The sequence below is a fragment of the Rhea americana genome, unplaced genomic scaffold (assembly GCF_003343005.1).
Source record: "Rhea americana isolate MKP2758 unplaced genomic scaffold, rheAme1 scaffold_33, whole genome shotgun sequence".
NCBI lineage: Eukaryota > Metazoa > Chordata > Aves > Rheiformes > Rheidae > Rhea > Rhea americana.
In genome coordinates, this window is record NW_028186457.1 from 5,546,085 (window position 1) to 5,559,108 (window position 13,024).

Here is a 13,024-nt window from a genome sequence, read left to right on the forward strand (position 1 = left end):
ACCTCTCTTATGCAGCTCCATGCCCCCAGGTCAGAGGTGGTTGGTACCCATCACAAACCCATGACACAGCTCACAGTAGCTCCTTCATATACTGATAAGTTGCAACAGCAGGATGAGAAATGTTACGCCTTGAACGCTTGCCCATGCAGGAGATGGAAACCGCAGCCTGCTAGTTTGCGTCGAAGGTCTGTGATTACCTGTTGCCTCGTAACAAACACAGGCTCGTGGCTTAATTGTAGCTCGCAGAGAGTAAGCGTTAGGCATTGCTGTAGTGCCACTCCAAGTCTCAGCCTGCTTCGAAACAAGAATACGTCTTGCTGCAGTGTCTTTTTGGCTCTGCAATGCATCATTTATCATAGAGAAGCCTTTGGCTAGAAAGCATTCAAATGGCCAATATATGCCCCAAACGTGAACAGACAAAATAATCATCATCAACGAAACTCTTTTTTCTCCTGCCATGCCCGACTTTTTCCGTATTTCTCGCAGCAGCAGCTACCTGTTGGGCTGTGTTAACTCTTGCTCTTGCTGGAGCAGCAGGGCTGTTYGCTCTGCCCTGCCTCTCACGTTGCAGTGGGGTTCTCTATGGGACGGCAGCGTCCTCCCAAACCTACCRGTTGCAAGACAGAACGAAAAGAAAGCAACGCAGCAAATACCCACAGCAATCTGTAATAACCTGTGATTTGTGAGCCATGTAAATGAAATGGGACCAATTCTTCAGCTGCTGAAAACAGCAGTGATATTTTCCCCAGAACGTCCCCCCCCAAAAAATACCTGGCATTCAGTAACTTCCAAAAAAGGGTTGAGCTGAATTCTCCTCCACTAAACATGTTCTGCAACTTCCCTGATATCAAAAGGGTGCRTTAGTTGCTAATCAAAGCTCACCAACCTAAAAACACAGAAATTACTATACTTGGTCACAGAAAGCTCCTTACAGCCCTTTTCTCAACGAAGGTATTTAGGCAATGARAATGTGAAACAAGGTGAATCTAGAGTGATCCTTCAGCAAGCCCCTGGCTGCGTTCTTCTAATGACCTGGGGTCATAATTTTCACCGCCCACCCATTTACTTTTCCTGAAATATATAGTTTGGTCCCAGTGCTGTAAGATATCCCTCTCCCTAAATTCTGAGACATCAAAGCAATCCAGCATTTCATACAAACCCTACGGTCTGCTACCCAGCTGAGCAGCTCCATGCTGGAACCAAAGGCAGGAATATCTGAGAATAAAAGCTTGGATCRTCCTCCACACACACGTTGTTGATTCTATCCAATGTCCAGCTACACTCCAGTGTAGAATATGCTCTAAGAAACATCACTAGTTGGGAGAAGCAGCCTGTTAAGTGGAGTATCCTAGCCCCAGGTTGCCAGCTCTCCTCTTTGGAAATGCTTTAAAGAAGCCAAACCAGCCCTCAGACAGAAATCTTGTCATCATCTTCCAGGGGCAGGGTCTGAGCAAGTGTTTGGTGGTTCATACCGTTTTAACGCACTCTTACGCCAAGTTTTCTGGAAAAGATAAATTATTTGTAATGAATTCCAATCACATGGCACTCCAACCCCCACACCCCTATGCTGCATATATAACCAAATTAGTTTAGAAAAATGTAAGTTATTCAGGGACTTAGCTGTTCAGTCTGGCCTTGGAGGATTTACTCTCATTATGGCTTTTATGCAAATTCTGTCCTCCAAATCTCTTCTGAATCAATTATTACTAGATTAATTTAAACATGTCCACCTGGGGTGCCTGTATATCACATGCCTCATGTTAAAAAGTAAAAAGGATGATAATGAATTCAGGAGGTGACTGAAACAGATTCCTGCTTTGTGGAAATGTGACCTTTTTGCATAATGTCATAAAAGAGAAAGTTCCCTTAAGAAACATGGCAGATAGGGTCGTTACTTGGATCAGCTGGGCTTTCAATCACTCTCTGGAAATTAGCATGATACAATAAAAAATTAATAAGAAATTAAAAAAAATATCACTTTAATGCTCCAGACTATTAAAGTCATCGATCGACTACTAATTGAAATGTAATGCTTAATTTTAAGCAATGCCATTTTATTAATGGTAAAAACTTGAATTAATGTCATTAACCAATGTTAATATTACAAATCCCCTGAGGGATAACAAAGCAATTATGTTATTCACAGAACTGAAAGGGGGAAAAAAAAAAAGACGTAGTCTGTACACGACTTGGCTAAGGAGGGAGAGACGCCCTCCACCTGCATTTCCTCCGCCGAGAGAGGGGGTTTGTTTGTTTTTTTCAGCAAAGGGGAGAGGAAGGGAAGAATTTGCACTAAGGTAATTACTGCTGATTTTCAGGCACTTAATAGCGAGAAGATTATTCTGTTACTCAAACACCATACTGCGGGGATTCTGGAAAAATAATTTGGGAATGAGAAATTGATTACCCACCCTCCCGCTCGGAAGCCTCCGCTGTGTGCAGGAGGATCCAAGTGGCCACCACACAACTCCTTCGCTCGACCTAAAACCTTGATGCGAACAGGCAGACCCCCACCTGGCAGTAGCTGGCTTTATAGCGCCGTGCTGGTTTGCAACTGCCTAGGATCAGTCTCATCACCAAAGACATCACCTTTCGTGGTACTCAATGCCCTCCTGCCTATGTGAGGTCGTTATTTTACATAGCTTAGCAAGTTTGGCATCTTGTAGGATCTACCACTCATACAGCAGGATAGACAGGGCTTAGCGTTAATTAAAGAACCAAAACCAATGCTGCTGCCAACTGGCAGAAGTCACATCGCCCAGAGGGGATGAGATACTTGCATGGCACTGGCATAAAAGCGGATTTGCCTCAGAACAACCAGGTTTGAGATAAACCCTTGATTAGCTATGGTTTTATTGTTTCGTTGATAATTCAGGGACAACAAGGAGACTTGAGCTAGCCAGGGAAGGGAGATCTCCCCAAGGAGCTATTAACCTGGTTGTTATTCCTCAGAACTCCCAAGGTTTTTGCATTTCATTTATATAAAGTGAAAGTATTCCAACACTCCCAACAAGCTATCATCAGAATCCAGGACAAACACAGATGCCTCTTTCAGAGTGCTCTTTTCAAGGCAACTGGTCAGACGTGTCACCAGTTCTCAAACAGTCTTCCTACATAGGAAGTGCTATAAAAATAGGTTCCTCTCTTTCACACAACATGCGGACGTGCTGCTGTAAACCAGCTTTCAGGCTGCTCAAGAGAGTCTTACAACACTATCTATCCAATCACTTCTTAAACATTAAATTCCTTCCGAGRAAAAATAAAAATAAAGGAATCCCATTGATTACAACCAAGCCCTTTTATTTATGCTACCTAAGGCATAAAGCTTCCAATTCCAACCCAATAAAAAGCAATTGAAAAAAGACCATGATTTTCAATGAAGTAAGACTCTATCCCCAAATTTGGTCCAACATAGTAACAGAACTCACACTTGGCAGGTGGGACCAGGGTCCATCCCTCTTTGTGGCCCAGAGCACCGAGCCTCAGAGCTTTGGGGATTTTACTTAAATTGATACATTACTTCGCGATCTTACTATAAATGGGAGACTGAGCAAGAGGAAGAATTACTGCACAATTTCCACCCTGCTTACCAATGAGGTCCAGCAYGTGGCAGGCTTCAGTCTGCAGAACCAGTTATGCTCGACAGCACGATGCCGTTTTTCCTGCAAATTGACAAACCTGTGCTTCTCTCTTACCTTCTCTCTCCCCCATTTCCTYAAAGAGCAACATTAAACCTTCCGTGAAAAATCTCTCAAGTCMATTCTGTCACCCTTTGATTTTCTCTCCCAGCTCCCCACTCCCTCTTTGAAAACCGAGGGAGGGGAAGCCACTGAAGACACCAAGGTCAAGGCAGAGCGAGCCAAAGTCAAATTCATGCAATCATTTAAAACCGCACACCATTAGGCTGTTATGGAGACACGAGACATTATGGATTGCAGCTTAATAGATCACAGCGGAGGACGATGGGGGAGAGGGGAAGAGAGAAATGTTCCCGATCCACTGAAACTTCCTGATTAAAGTGCAAGAGCGGGCAGGGGACCGCGACWGCGCTTGTGCTCATAAAGCCGAGACTTATTCTCGATATTGATGGGCACGTCGTTGTCGCCAGACGCAATGTTTTGTTATTGCATGATTAATTGAAAGTCGCACGCAATGACACATTAGAGGCCGGATAAAGCTGTCAGTGGAAAGCGATTCTTCACAGCAAGTCCTGCCAGTCTCTACAGTCTGAAATTGCACGCGCCGTCACAGACGGCCCCGCAAGCACAAACGCATTACATGTCTTTATATAAATAACAGTGACTAACAACGGCAGGCTGAGGTAATCTCTGTGGGATAGGAAATAGGGAAAAAGGTAAGACGGAGAAATTGTCTTCAGATATTAGTAAGCTTGTCCGTGCTAATCTCCATCAAATGAGCCATTTCTCTTTTCCTCTAAAATAAAAACTGTTCCTGCTGGAGATGTATGAGGTATGATAAAAGGACATGTTGTGGCATAAATGACAACCAGAAGCCTTTCTTCTTCAAAAGGCCACTAGTTCTAAATCTTAAAAACGTATCTTGATCAAGACTAATTAAACTTCGACACAGGCGCTTTATCACTTACTTAGGTCAGTAAGTAAGCATCAGTAACTGGTCCAGCTTACTTTCTGAAGGCCCCTAGATCAAAGATTCTTTTATATTTCTTTTGGCAGMACCAAGGTGATATCAAATCATTAATTTTCTCCATGCACTTTATTCCAGTCAGAATCACTGTATTAAAACACAATCTAGAAAAAAACCTACACTGCTCAAGGGAAAGGACACAGCCCAAGGGGATATAGGTGCCCAGGAAATAGCTCCTGTCACTTACATTTTGTGTATACCAAATTCACAGCTGAATTGCCAATAACGGTCCAGAGTTGTCCAAACTTCAGTTGGAGCTTAGCGCTCCACTTCATATCCCACCGGATAATGGTTAGGTCTGCCACAGCGCTCAATTTACTTGCTATCTGAGACTAAATTTAAGGCAATACTCCACTACGCACATGAGATGTATTTTAAAGGCTGGATGCAGGCAGACAGGATGGCATTACCTAAAGCCAGACGGTAGCCTCTCCGCCACAACTTCTCCATTAAAGAGCTCCATTTCACACCCCCTTTGAGATGTTCAGTGGTTTGAAACCATTTCAGCTGCCCCCCTTCGACACCCCGTTACCAACCACTCCTAAAATAAGGACAAGYGATGCAAAGGCCTTTACCTGCTTATGAGATGGTCCTTGCAGGCTCTTGTAAATCTGCCAGTGCCAGAAAGGAGCCAATATAAATGAGGAGATGAAGCACAAAGCCTGGGTTGTCCTATGGCCTCCAGGCAAATAGCAATCTCTGTCCTCACCTAATCCAACCAGAACCCTGCGAGGGAGGAAGGCTGTGTCCACCGGCCTCTTTAACCACCGCTTAATGACCGTTAACTTTTTTCAGCCAGCCATTGATTCCAGTGGCATGTGCATTCACACACAATAATACCTCAGACGGCCTTCATTAATTTACCGTGCATAATTTCGCTGAAAGCTTTGGCCAATAGAATACCCCTAAACTGACTCACTAACTCGCGAAGATAAAGCGCTTTCTGTGTGCGACCATTATGCAGATTCCCGGCGTTCTCCTCCAATAAGTTAAATAGCAGGTATTGTTCCAGGCCCACACATTTTTTGGACACAGCAAAGTACCAGGGCTCGCAGGCTTGAGACTGCTGCTTGAATATCCGGTATGACGATGAATATGTAAGATACTCTAGGTGGGGAAGCGAAAGAACAACAGCACAAAAAAAGAAGCCAACTCACATGAAAAGCCCTTCTGCTGCGAAGTTCCTGAAACCCCTTATAAATTGCAACAATGGGAAGTCCTGGAAGCGAAAAGCTTTTAAAATACCAGGGGGAAACGCAGCAATATGGCAATATTCACAAACCTCGGCCCATTCATCTGGGGGGGGGGGGAATGCAGCAGACCAAGCGCATTAGAAACCACCTCTCCTGCAGAACAAAGGTTTGGAGCCCTCAGGAGCTCCAGTGCCGCCCATCAGCGTTGCAATAAATTAAGAAACTGTCAGCGTTTTCCCATTATAAATCTCTCAAGCGTCCGCTTACGTACGCCGAGGTAAGATGCAGACCCTACTCCCGCAGCAGCGACGGAAGTGCAGACGAAAGAACCGCGGAGGTATCGGAGCCATAAATATAACCAGCGGTCCTACAGGATGTTAGTTTTAGGTAAAAAGAAAAGAAGGGAATTTTTATTATTATTATTCCAGTTAGGTTGCCTTTAAGCGAAGTTASAGGGTGACAAGTGAGAAGCTGGCTGGGAAGGTGGTCCGGCCCGGGCTAGCGGCGGGCGGCGCGGGCGCAGCCGGGCGGCTTCTCACGGCTTTCCGCAGGGCTGAGGGCAGCCCCCGGCGCCGGGAGCCCGCTCCCGAGGCGGCACCGGCGGCCCGCCCCCGCCCCGCTGCTCGCGCAAAACCCGCCGCCCGCGGACACGGCTCCTCCAACTCCACACGCGCAGGTGAAATGCAGATTTAAAAAAAAATATATATATATATAGGTCTGAAACTCAATTTAGTCGAGCTCAGATCCACGAGTCGTCCGCCCCAGCGTTTCGGTTCTCTTCGGCAACGCTGAACCGCTCRCAGGAAGCTCCGGCACAGCAGGAACCTTATGCATGAATCAGGTGGATTAAAAGCAGAGCTCTTCTACAAATATTTAAAATAAATTTTCCTATTTTTAAGAAAGTGGCATTCTTGTTGTTATTTCACAACACAGACTGTAAAAGAAGGTTCCATGTCTTTCAATGCAAAATATATATATATATATAATGAAGACTAACAACTTATGTAGAGGAAATATGTCCACATAGGGATAGTCTTAAAGTGAAAAACACCAAAAGTATTTTGGCAACACAGATTTAGCACAAAGGATGCAAGCCATTATCAGAATTCAGGTAATGAAAACTCAGAGAAAACACCACTGCCTGCAGTTAATACCGTTAAAAAACATTAATAATGCTGCTAATTACACATGCTTAACGATAGTTTTGCCTGCAACTGTAATATCACAAAGTTGCTAGTGAGAGGGTCTGTCTAGGGAGTAAGAGATATTTTCAAAAGCCCCTAAATACATGTTTACAGCTGACATGGGAAAAATTGATCTAATACTTCAGCAAAAGATGGCTTTTCTTTTTTTCTTCTCTCTTTTTTATTTATTTTTTGGGGAGGAGGGCACATCTGATTTATTCTCAACAACGAGCTCTTCGCTGCTGTTCTGACTTGCTAGGGTAGTTCTGGCACCCTGATGCTGGCCCACAAAAAACAGGATGAAATAGACTACTGGGCTGCAGGTCTCCACGACTCAAGTGGCAGCATTTAATCTTTTAGTASAACATACCTCACTGTACTAGACATAAAGTAGTGCATATGTTGGATGATTTTGGACTGGAAGCAGTCTGTCTGCTCCAAACGGATAGAAGTAACGTCTCAAACACAAGACAGGAGATACTCTAGGCTCCCTGCGCGTATCCGTCGAGCAACACAAGAGCCAACCGCTTCCCCCTCTGTTCAGCTGAAATAGCAAATAACCCTTCACATTTTTCTAACCCTTTAAAGGGTTTCCACACAATACCATAATTTGTTCTTAGCTTCGGCATTAGCAGAAAAAAGCAGGGCAACTTTTCCCTCTTTAATCCTTGATTTTTGCATTAATTTTTCTATTGTATGGAATTTATTTACTGAAATCTTACCGTAATTTTCCTCATGAAGTAAACAGCATAGCACTCTGCTGCAGAGTTTATAGCAGCAGGATAAAATTCTCTCCATATGTCCGAAGTACAAGAGGTTCACAGTCAGAACTGGCAAATGGTGTGATTAATCCTGACTGCGTTTCAGCAAAGACAAATGTACAAATAACGTACAATTTCTCTCTTTGTGAATTACCACTTGAGAAAAACTCTCTGCCTGTATCATATAAACYCAAACCAATTTTTGAAGATTGTTTACAATAAATCAAATTTGGGACACTGCATGACTGATGAAATTTCAAACACTATCTCTTTATTCTTTGGGCGCTCCTTTTATAATGTCAAGTTAACAGAAAAAACACAGTGGATACACAGACGCCAGACACATTCAAAGGTTTCCATCTGGGCTTTAATTATTATCACAGTTGCCTCTCTAAATTGAATATGATCCTCCCCCTCCTAAGGGCTTCGTCTTGTTTCTGATTTAGCTTACTTTGCCTTGATGAACAAAATCTGGTATAATCATTTCCTATAATGCCCCAGAGGAGCATCTTCCCGTGTACAAACTTGCTGCCCCAAAAGTCAGCTTACAGACATTATTCTGAACTTTACTCAGAGAGGTTCTTCTTTCCTTTAGGAAATTATTGTGGAAAAGTCCTGGAGTAGTTTTCCTCCAAAGACTCCATTTAGATTAGATTAAGTCACTGTCATTATCACGCAGTTAAAAAAAAGAAAAAAAAAAAGGACAAAAATTTTTAAGCAAATTCTTCCAAATGCAGGAGACAGACAAAAACCTCTTTCTCCCCTTCTAAACAGCATCACCTGTTGCTGACCCCACTGATCAGTTCATTATTGCTTTCAGATGTTAATTAGGGAGCCCAGACAGCCTGATCTTTGCCATTACTCCTGACCTATTAGTCTTGGCCTCTCTCAGTTATTATCAGTGTCTTTCTATAGGTGCTCTCAGAGAGCAGCAAGAAGTACACCATCTGTTTTAGCTCTCCTAATTTGAGCTGTTAAATAAAAACACATAACATCATCTACAAAAATACCTTTGTGAGTGTTGTGCAGGGAGCTCTGAATCCTTTATAATTAACTGCAGACCTACTTGTTGGTTTCCAATAAGGTCACTCTTTCAGTAACCAGAGGTGGTCCCAGGAGGTAGTACATAAATAGCCTATATTGAAGCCTAAATTAACCTAACACAGAACTTCCTCTACTCTTCACTGCAAATAAAGCAAATATTTATAGACTCTTGCAATCTTGGGGGTTCCTGCCTAGGAACTGGAATTAGAGCAGTTCTTCTTGCTCGTAGTAAATCAGAACCCCCAGCAAATTTCCCAAAGCTTGGATTCCTGAATGGATTATTTTTGTTTGAACCCGCCCCCACCCCGTGCCTTTCTTTCAATATCCTTAACAAAAGAAAAAGCGAACCAAAAGATATTTCAAAAGGGAGGAGAAAACAAACTTTGAAGAAAAACATCTCCCTGTTAAATTCTTGTTAAAGAATATTGTCATAGGCTCCMAACGTCTGGTTTCAATTCAGGGCTTCGCCACAGACTTTCTGCATGGCCTCAGGCAAGTCCTTTCCACTTTAAGCCTTCATCTTTTCTCTCTTTTTTTCAAAGCAAGTAACAGTTTTCCTTCCTCCTCCCTTTACTTTCTGTCTTGAGTGTCTAGAGACATGCATAATTTTATGAAGAAAAGTAACAACATCTTCTCACTGGACATCATCACATAAGTAGACGCTTCTCTGAAGGATGAAGGCCTTGGACTGTAAACACTGCAGGGTAAAGACCATCTCCTAACATTTGTCAAGTCTTCTGTTTTATAGACTATTTAGAGAAGGCTAATGGTACGCTGCAGGAGGTTCTGGAAGCAGCTGGTGGAGCTTCTGCTGGAATCATCACTTGAAGCGCTGTCGGGATGTCGTTGTTTTATTCAGAGATGTCAGAACGCTTAAAGTTTGGGCCAGCCAGCCTTTCTCATTAGTAATTTTCACACAAGTTTAAATAAATGTGTTTCTACCGTGCCCAGTGTAACGTACCTCCTATGTGCCACATTAATGCAGTTAATAAATAAAAAATCGTATTCATAATCTTCTTATACCAAGGCAGCATTAGAAAATGGAGTGCGTCAGGGAAGTGGGAAGCAGTAGTGGCTGGGGTGGATGGTGTTAGCAAACGGGCTCCAGCTGTAAGTGTAAGCATTACAAGTAACTTTATCATTTATTTTCAACAGCTAACTGCATTTCCTTGCCCACTCACCACCTCACARAGAAGGTCTGGTGAAGATCATGGTACCCATGATCCAACAAGCCAGCAAGCCTCTTTGTTAGGCTTCTGCCTCCATGTGAYATGCTAGATGCTTTTCAAATGTACAAGACCCAGCCTCAAAGTGCTGTCAAAGAGCTTTCAGACACCGCTAAAACACAAAATTAATATACATATGTCTATGTGAATACATCAGTGCGACTCCATGCCTCTTGCCTTGTCTGCATCCAGCTATGCTACAGCTTTATTACACCCTTTAACTCCATCCATCCTACATGAAATGATAAAATGATCATATTTCACAAGAAAGTGTTTTAAGAATAACGACTTGGCTTTGGAGCTGAATATATTTAATTATTATAGTATGTATACACATTATCCCAAGAATCTGGAATTTCAGCCTAATCAAATTATTCATTTCTTGTAAGCAGCATGGTAGAATRGCTTTCTTGATCACAGATTAAACATATTTGAACAAGCATTCTGAAATCACAGCCTCCTATTGAACTCCCTGCTGGCTGTGGGCTTGCAGAGCAAGGTTTCCATCTCCATTTGTCAGGAGACAATCTCATTTCCTTTCAGGTCCTGGTTCTGCCAGTCCAAATTACCTCACATCAGTTTGTTGAGATTTACTGAGTCTTTGACAGAAGCAACTTAAAGWGCCGTCTGCAGATGCTCCCTGCTCTCTGCAGCCCCATCCCAGAGCTCTTCACTTCTGTTACCTTTCTTTTCCCCTCTCTTGTTCCACACATGAGAAGCCCAGTTTCCAGGCTAAGACAGCTACTTTTTTTCCAGAGGAATGAAGCTGATGTTCGTCCCCCAAAATTTCAAGAGAGTTAGATGTAATATTCTTGGCCAAGACCCCTTAACTATGAAGCAACACGACAGAGAAAAAAGCCAAAGCCTTTCTGACCATCAGMCTTGCAAAAATCCAAGACAAGAAATCATTCACCTGTGATCATACAAGATCATACAATACAATACCATTAATACTTTACTGAGGTGATTTTGAAAACTGAGCTACAGAAATCTATGGGCGCTAAAGGAAAAGGATCCACCAAGAGGAGCATGATATGAATCCTGAGAATATGCTAGGTGTTTAACTGCGAAGATGTTAGTTGCCCTAGAAACGTCATAAACTGKAGCGGCAGATAACTGAAGTAGACAAGATCTGTCAAAAAAAGTTTGGCACCATCAAACCAATGCTTTGAAAGCATACAAATGACTAATTGTGTGTGTTTTCCTCTCCACACCAGACAAAAGGTTCTCCTGGCAATGAGGGACAGCTCTTCCAGTTCTATTTTGCTATTCGCTCATCTGTTTAAATTCAGAGTGTAGGATTTAAAGCTGAATTTAAATTAAAGCTAAGTAAGTAACGGGCTTCTGTTCATTCCCCTTCTCTTCCAAAGCCCGCAGTTCAGTTAACACTTTGAAAAAGACGGGTGACTGTTTTGGGGTGAAATGTCCTGCTGGCCCTAAACCTTATGTAGCATCGCCATAAAGCTGCCACACACCTTGGCACAGGTCTCATTTTCTGGCCAGGAGGCAAAGACGACTAAAATATTTCAAAGGTCTGATCCACGATGCACTCAAGTAGGACTCACGTACTGGACCACATCCTGACTTGTCATACCAAAGGAGATGAGAGGCAGTGGGTGACCACAGAGGTGACAGAAATCAAGATTATGTTTGGAGCATAAAAAGACTGTGACCTCGGCTTTTGCCATGTCTAATAATCCCTATCTCTCATCAACAATAAATACACAGCAACACTGAAAAAAGAGAAGGTTGAGTTTAAATTAAAAAAAAAAAATAGTTGACATGTATTTAGACTTGTGTTTCCTTATTTGGGCTCTTTGTGTAGGTTTCTCGCTCCCTCTCCCCCCCTCTAACTGGCCAGGTGCCCAATAAAAGAGAAAAGAAGAGACTAGGAAATGAAGAAAAATTAATTGTAAGTAATAAAAGTCATTTTAAAGCGGTCTCTTTTTATCTTTTAGGGTCTGGTGCCAAAGCGGGAGGAGAAGCTCTGGAATTCCGGATTTGTTCCTCTCGCCCTCCCGGGTGCCCAGCGAGGCTGCTGTGCCTGCGTCCCGGCGCACGGCGCACGGCGCACGGCGCACGGCACAGCTGTTTGCATTCTCTCTGTGCACCGGGAAGCAATTTTTCCCTTTCATACATTATTCACAACCTGCTGCAGCCATTCTGCAAAGTCAGTACATCTCCTTTAGCACAACGATGAGATTGAGATGCAGATTCTTTCCCTTGTTGTTTTGAATACTGAAAACACTGGATAGGGGGTTTCTTTTCTCTCTATTTAAATTTCTCTTTTCAATTTGGAGYTGGTTTAAACCATGCATAATGCAGGCAGGTAAAAGTGAGGATTTCCTGCTCAGATCTATGACTTCTCCTTGAGCCAAGTCTGCAGCAATAACCCTTCTTGTTAGGACACAGACAAGTTCCCCTAAAGCTTAGAGAAGAGAGCATCCCAACTCCCTCAAACTTTCAAAMTGCTTTGGGAATTGAAAATCTTCAGAGAAAAGACCGTCTCCTTTTCCTTTCTTTACAATACAAATCACAGTCAACTTCTATGAACACAAAGATTTAGAATAACCATTTACCATTAGGTTAGATTTAGAATTAGATTAGATTAGATTTAGAATAACCATTTACCATTTAGAATAACCATTACCATTAATAATTCCCTGCTTTTGAAACTCTCCTAGACTGCAGCCACAGAAACTTATTCTCACTTGACATTAAGATGACAGATTTGCCAATAGACTTGGGAGGTGAAATAACATCACAGGGCCACCTGCTCTCTTGGAGTTTAGCTTTAATAATGTAATATAATATCGTAAGCTGAAGTCATTTGATGCACTTGATGCAGGAAGGAAATGTAGATTTCCTCGCTTTCTCTGAAGGTTTTGGTTTAGGCACCGTAGTAAGATTTATCATTCCACTCCTACATCCCCAGGCTGAACAGAGCAAAA

The 13,024-nt window shown here is 42.7% G+C and overlaps 1 protein-coding gene across 3 annotated transcripts in view; it reads right to left on the bottom strand.

The window, feature by feature from the left end:
* The window catches only part of SEMA5B (semaphorin 5B), a 185,624-nt gene that overhangs the window by 143,197 nt on the left and 29,403 nt on the right, over positions 1-13,024 (bottom strand). Inside the window, exon 1 of one of the 3 annotated variants that reach the window (XM_085311014.1) lies at positions 5,241-5,262. The exons of the other annotated variants lie outside the window; for them this stretch is intronic. The gene's annotated coding sequence lies outside the window, so the exon portion shown is untranslated. Of the gene's footprint in view, positions 1-5,240; positions 5,263-13,024 lie in introns of those variants that run through there. 3 annotated transcript variants of the gene reach the window in all.